A 7,721-nucleotide genomic window follows, 5' to 3' on the forward strand; every position below is an offset into this window, starting at 1 on the left:
ATCCATGACATTTTTTGGTCATTCAAAAGCCATAGTAAATCATCTTTACTTCCAGGTTTCCCCCTTTACCATTACCTAAAACTAAAAAACTCAAATGAAGAGAACAGTCATTGTCCAGATGGTCTAATCTATTTTTACTTTCTTTATAAAGCTCCATGGCAGCCATGACACCTAATAAAAACATGATTTCTCATGTACTTTACTGGTCTTTGTAAAACGTCATTCTCCTATAAAATGAAAACAATTGTAAAACATGAGTTTTTTTAAGTATAAACTATTTTAAAAATCATGATTTATATGATTATTTTGGGATTTATCATTACTTTTTGTTGATCTTTACAATTAGTCGACTGTATTGTATGTTTCTGAGTTTGTCAGGTGTGTGTGTGTGTGTGTGTGTGTGTGTGTGTGTGTGTGTGTGTGTGTGTGTGTGTGTGTGTGTGTGTGTGTGTGTGTGTGTGTGTGTGTGTGTGTGTGTGAAAATAGTGAATGTCACCCATAAACTGAATCTTAAAGCTGCTTTCCATCAGTGGAGGAACTCACCTCCACACTTGACTCATTGATTCTGTCAGCATGTTTATCGAAGCCTCAGTAAAAGCTAATTATTCCATTTTTCTTTTTCAAAATTTTCCAGCCAAAAAGGAACCGTCTCTATCCTGGATGACATCGGCAGCATGTTTGACGACTTGGCAGACCAACTGGATGCAATGCTCGACTGATCTCCAGCCCCCCTCCCCCTGACCCATCCCTCATGACATGTAGGTGTGTGAGAAGACGGCGCTCCCAAGACTAAATGCTGGCGCTTTGGGGAGCTCGTGTTTGAGCGTCTGGCCCTCCCATGTTAAGTGCTTCCTGAGTAGCCTTGAAGAGGGAGTCCTCTTTATCTGGTGCAGTAGCTCTGGCTCCTTCTCCTGATGCGAGGAAGCTGCTCCCACACAACCTCTGACCTCTGCAGCCCAGCGCGTTACCTCCACCCAGCCTCAGACTGCTGCGTGGACCGAGAAGCACAATAATTCATCTCTACACAAAAAAGGCTGGCTTAGACAAACTTTCGGGTGCAGTCTTACGAAGAAACTAAGCACACTAATTGTCTCAAAGGCAAGTAGACGGAGAGATGAACAAACAAGTCACGCTCTGATGAGGATTTTTAAAAGCACACTGAAACACAGACCGCTCTCTTTGCGTCCGTCTCTCCTCTAAAATATCAAAAGGATTAATTTTTCCAGATGCGTCGGAGCCTCCGTTTCTCCTCTGTACGAGTGGAGGCCAGTGGTTCGCTGGACTTCCTGACCCGCATGTCGTCTTTTACGGCCCCCAGCTCGTCTAGGAGATGATGGTGTTTGAGGGCGTAAAGAAAAATGTGTGTAAACAGGACAACCAAAGATTACTCTCTTGAAGGAGGTTTATTAACTAAAAGTGCTGCTGAAATGAGCAGGAAACAAATACTAAGACACCAAACACAAAGATCTTCCAAATACTGGGTAATTAACAATAAATACTAATAAACAAACAATCATCCACTCTGGGTATATTTTACTAAACACAAAACGCCGGGACCAAACCGGGAAAAGGGAAAGACTAGGATGAACGCAAGAGGCTCCACCAAAGGGGTGAGCTGAACTCTTTAACGAGTAACTTAAATAGAAACGTAAACGAGCTCTAATCGAGGAAGAATAACTAGACCACACAGGTTACACAACAAGACTTAATAAGTCAGCTCTAGGAGGGAAAAGAGGATCACCAGCTTTAACGCTCAGGCCTCTGCTAAGCTTCCCTCCTCGAATGACAGAGGGAGCTGCCTTTTAAAGGAAGCTCCCTGATTGAGGGATTAGCAACACCTGGTTCAACTGGAGCCAGGAGAACAGGAGGAGCACCGAGGCCATCTTGTGGCCACAAAACGGACAGCGTCCGTAACACCCTCCCCCTCAAAACAACAACTAAAATTTATTTTTGTTGTTGCCACTAAAACAAGCGCGCTCCCACTAACTACCAAAAAAAAAAACAGCTAACTAACTAACTAAAATCCCTGGATCTCGGAAGGCGGGCTGATTAAACACATAAAGTCACGCTGCACTGATCCTCAGTGCTGCGGAGTGTTCCCGAGATGGTAGCTTTCGCTACCAACACTAGCCTTAAAGGAGATCCTTACAGCTAAACCAAAAACAAAATCAAAATCACTAATAGGGAGCCTCAATCTGTGTGGCATCGGGATAGCGCGTCAGCCATCCTGTTGTCTGTTCCTTTCTTGTGGCGGACTTCAATGTTGAACTCCTGGAGGAGGAGAGCCCATCTCATTAGGCGTTGATTTGCGTTGAACATGCGGTGGAGGAAGGTCAGCGGGTTGTGATCTGAGAAAACAACAGTGGTGAATTGGCTGCAGACATACACATGAAAATGTTTTAGGGACCAATTTAAAACCAGGGTTTCCTTTTGCGTTGCGTTGGGGCTGAATTTCCTGGAGAAACAGCCGACGGGGTGATCAAGTCCGTTAGCATCCTCTTGTGGAAAAACAGCTCCTGGTCTGGCGTCAGAGGTGTCAACCTTCATTTTAAATGGCCGGGACAGATCAGAACAGCCAGGATCGGTGCACAGCACAAGATTCCTAAGAAAAAGTAAAACCTGGGGACAGACTGGGGTTCAAGAAAAAGGAATATCAGTGACAGGAGTAGAGTTATCAGCAGCGAGTGCAAAACAAGGAGTTTGTCCATTCTCTGAGCTGTAACTAAAACATCATGACTTATAGGGAAGTTCACAGCAACCTGGGGCTTTATAACAGCAGTAGTATCTGCAACGGAGGTGTCGTCTGACAGAAAAGGATGCAACACAGAATCACGGAGGGTTATGTCCGGATCCTTTTTAGTTTGCGCTCTAGTCAGCACACAAGCAGGCAGAGGGCCTGCACTATCATGAACTTCGGGTTCGAAAATGAGTTCAGGCAGAGGTACGACCAAACCTCCAGCAGCATCATTTCCTAAAATCAAATCAACTCCCTTTGTAGGGAGTTCGTCCAACACCCCAACCAGAAAATCACCCGAGACTAAGGGACAGGTCAGTTTAATGTGGTGCATTTCGGCCGAGACAGCTCCCATCTCGATACCTTGTAGCATCACCGAGTAGCCGGCTTGGCTATTTTCAGAAAACGGCAGCAAGCTTCTTTTTATTAAAGTCAGGGAAGCTCCTGTATCTCTCAAAATAACAACTTTTGAGTCGGATTCAGAACCCGGAAGAGAGACAAAACCCTCTGAAAGGAATGGCTTAAAACAGGGACTGGGCTTTTCAGCGTTAGTTTTGTCACAGCAAGCTATTTCAGTTCGGTCCTTATTTGGGGAACTTCCGGTTCTACGTTTCTTCAGTTTCAAGGAATAACAATCACGGATGACGTGGCCACATTTATGGCAGTAAAAACACTCTGGTTTTTCAGAATTTGAGGGCGGAGTTACTCTTACATTAGGTCTGAATGCACGGTTCGCGTCAGTACGAATCTCTCTGACCCGGTGAGTGAGGGAGATCTCATCGGCGAGGAGAGCAGCGTCAGAGAAAGAATTCACTTTCTGTTCGTTCAAATAAAGAACCAGTTTTTCAGGCAGATGTCGTTTGAACTCTTCTATTAAAATGAGCTCCTTTAGATCAGACAATGAGGAAATATGCAAAGCAGAACACCATTTCTCAAACAACACAGACTTTAAATGGGCATACTCAACATACGACTGATTTACCTGAGGTTTTTCAAATCTGAAGCGTTGTCTGTAGGCTTCAGGAACTAGTTCATAAGCCGTGAGCACTGTTGACTTCACCTTGTCGTAATCTGCTCCGTCTGTTGGAGACAGAGCTGACACCACCTGAAGGGCCTTACCTGTTAACCTGCAAGTCAAGAGGAGAGGCCAGACCTTGCGAGGCCACTGCAGCGTCACAGCGATCCGCTCAAAGGCAAGGAAGTAGCCGTCCACTTCTGTCTCCCGGAACTGGGGCAGCAGCGTGATGCATTTACTGACATCAAACGGTGTCGTTCGTAACGGCGAACTGGCGGGTGTCACTGGATCTGGGCGAAACCCCGCATGGGAGGCAGACGAGTCATCAGGTTCCTGGGATGAAGTCGAAGCCGCGTCAGGAACGGGCTTTTTGTTGCGTAGCTCAATTTCGAGCATCTTAAGCTGAGTTTCAGCGTCCAGTCTTTTTAAATCCAGTTCGTGGCGTAACCGCCGTTCGAGAGCGCGTTCATCAGCCTCAAAGCGCAGGCGAGCGAGCCGGAGCTTCAGGCGAGCTCCACTGAGTGGAGAAGTCGAAGGACTCAGATCTGGCGACGGTGAGCCGGAAGAGGATTCTTCTGGCTTGACCTCTTTTTCTGGAGCCACCGGAGGCGATGAAGGGCGTGAGCCGGTCTCAGAAGGAGGCGGAAGGATCTCTTGAGCCTCCAAATAGTCCACAACGAACTTCCGTAGAGCGTCTTTCGGGAGCAATTTCGGGACAACCAGATCGAAGTGGGCAGCTACTTCCTGCAGGTCGGCTTTTCTGCAACGCTCCAGCAGCCGGCGCGGGGGAGCCTCCACAAAAGCCCGCAAGTCAAAGGTTGCCATGGTGACGTCCGCTCCACCTCCAAGAGAGGAAACAAGGTTAGTCCAGAAACACAAAATAGATGGTAAACCGGGAATAAATGTACAAAATATGACAAAAAATCCCGGACGAGCCCCCACTCTTTTACGGCCCCCAGCTCGTCTAGGAGATGATGGTGTTTGAGGGCGTAAAGAAAAATGTGTGTAAACAGGACAACCAAAGATTACTCTCTTGAAGGAGGTTTATTAACTAAAAGTGCTGCTGAAATGAGCAGGAAACAAATACTAAGACACCAAACACAAAGATCTTCCAAATACTGGGTAATTAACAATAAATACTAATAAACAAACAATCATCCACTCTGGGTATATTTTACTAAACACAAAACGCCGGGACCAAACCGGGAAAAGGGAAAGACTAGGATGAACGCAAGAGGCTCCACCAAAGGGGTGAGCTGAACTCTTTAACGAGTAACTTAAATAGAAACGTAAACGAGCTCTAATCGAGGAAGAATAACTAGACCACACAGGTTACACAACAAGACTTAATAAGTCAGCTCTAGGAGGGAAAAGAGGATCACCAGCTTTAACGCTCAGGCCTCTGCTAAGCTTCCCTCCTCGAATGACAGAGGGAGCTGCCTTTTAAAGGAAGCTCCCTGATTGAGGGATTAGCAACACCTGGCTCAGCTGGAGCCAGGAGAACAGGAGGAGCACCGAGGCCATCTTGTGGCCACAAAACGGACAGCGTCCGTAACATCGTCTCTTCTCACGTTGTTGTTGGTGCTCTTGCTGTTATTGTTGGTGTTGTTGTTTCGAGCATGTGCGTAGTCCCTGCTTTTTGCTCATGTCAGTGTCCTTCTGCTCGTACAGTACGTAGTTACGCTAAGGATCAGACCAGCTATGAATTCTTAAGACACTTGCACATAAATCAGATCGCCGGTGTTCATCTCTACACATGAAGGTTTTATGCTTGATGATAATAAGAGACCAACACTGACAAAAAGCACACATGAGGCGCAAAACAGTGATTTCAAAAATATATTTCTTTACATTTCAAGGCTTTATATAGCCCATCCAATCAACATTCACACATACCGTAAATCCTCTAATGATAGCCTGTATTTAATTAACTGCCAGGTATCACAGTTTGGCCGGTGTCGGAGTTGGCGGAGGTGAATAATGGCCCGGTTTTTTTATTGTGGCCAGGTGGAATGTGGTAACAAGCAAGTACGGGGGGCGGTTGTGTCATCCGTCTCACTTTTGATTTGCCAGTGATAGACCGCGAGGGTAACTTTAACCATGGCAGGTGCGGAGACAAAGAGGAGGCGAAAATTTGATATCAAGTTCAAAGAGAACGTGCTGATTATGCTGCAGAACACTCTGGGGAGCAATAGGGGTTGTATGAACTAGTCACTAGTCGACTTCACCGCTCTATAGTGACTTTTTATGCCCGTCATCAACTAGTCGCTGTCATGTGATAATGACCGGCAAGATGCAGTCCTCGGAAAAGACAGCAGCCTGCTGTCAGAAGGTGAGGAGCTCCTGCACGTCTGGAGACAACGCGCTGTGCCAGAGCGTCGGTACTGACACCCGCCGTAAAACGGTAATTTAACCAAATTGTGACGTTTACCCTCTTGCAATTTAACCTTCCCCTCACCCCCATCCTAACCTTAACCAGCTTGTGCATGCAAAGCTCTGATTGTTGACGCGCTCCATACATCTGCGTCCTGAGCACGGCCACAGTAACATTATCAAATTAGGTGTCGCCACCTCAAAAACTAATTTAACACGCGATCGTTCATGTCGGCTCATTTCCTTTTATGTTTTCTGTCTTTTATGCTTTTATTTGTGCCTGATGCGTTTCGCTGCTGTGGATCAGGGCGAATCACCTGTTTTGTCCTCGGTGACGCACCTCACTGATGTGGCCGGCGAGCACTCCGCTGTTTTTGCGGTCGGTAGATCTTTTAGAACTGCAGTTCAAAGGTAACTCATAAGGTGAATATATATGAACCCAGGTAGCAGTTTTTCTTTAGGATTGAGAGGAGATGCAGGAAGATAATAAACAGATACAGGACAGAAAAATAGTCAAATAAAAACAAGTTATTTTTTGTACCTGGTGGTTGCAACAAACAGACGCCATTGAAGGTAATCAGATGTGAGGAACAGAAAATGAAATAATTATTTTAATGTTTAGAGCAGCAGGAACTCCGAGAGGCTGCAGGCGCATCAGTGAGTTTGCGGCCACTGCGCAGGGGGAGGGGAGAGGGCTGAAGCAGAAACTACTGTTGTTAAAAGAAATGTGTTAAACTTTGAAAATGTGGGCGCAATTTTAATTGTCAAAAACTCCAGCGAACCATTAGTTCATTTTACTCAAATAGAAATTGAGGCCTGCCTCTAATACTGGCCCTCCTTCCAATAAAGGCCTGGAGCTTGATGAGCTTGAGTCAAATACAGGCCCGGGCCTGTATTAGAAGATTTACGGTAGGTTTAAAACAGGCGCTCCTAAAGCGCCCTCTAGTGTTTGGTTAGTAAAATTGCCTTTAATCAACTTAACCTCCTTCTCGTCTTCCTCTTTTATCACAATTATTTCTAAATTTGGTGTTTATTCTGCAAATCTCCGTGCCTTCGTATTTATCTATTCCTTTTGTTTAACAGCTTCATGATTTCTTTGACAACGCCCCTTTGTGTCAGTGATGTCCAAGTGATTTAACCCTAAAAGTTAACCCCCAAATGTCTGCAACCTTCTGTAACTACTGCAAAGCCTTGTATGAGCTAATATAAATACATAAAATAACAAAAAAATCTGGTAAGCTGTAATAAGTTGGCTTCACTCCTCCCGACGCCCCCAGTTTTCAGTGTTTTCCCTTCATATAAGCCAAGGCGGTGGATCAGCCACCAGTTTTCATCCTAGTGAAAAGTCCACTTGTATTTTTATGCTCTTTAAAACAAAGATCTATTTGAAAGACAGATAGTTCTATGTGAATAATAACAACTATGATGATAATCAAGAGGAATCTAAATGTTGAGTTGAAATGATCTGAGCCTGTACATTTCTGTTGGAGTTCTGGATGTGTTGTGACGGCTGTTGTTCCACGGTCAGGTTTAGGTTGCGTTTCTGCTGTGACGATACATTCCTGTACAGTTGTGATTAGAATAAATGTATAAATTATA

This window comes from Nothobranchius furzeri, unplaced genomic scaffold (genome assembly GCF_043380555.1).
Source record: "Nothobranchius furzeri strain GRZ-AD unplaced genomic scaffold, NfurGRZ-RIMD1 Scf104, whole genome shotgun sequence".
NCBI classification, from domain to species: Eukaryota; Metazoa; Chordata; class Actinopteri; order Cyprinodontiformes; family Nothobranchiidae; genus Nothobranchius; species Nothobranchius furzeri.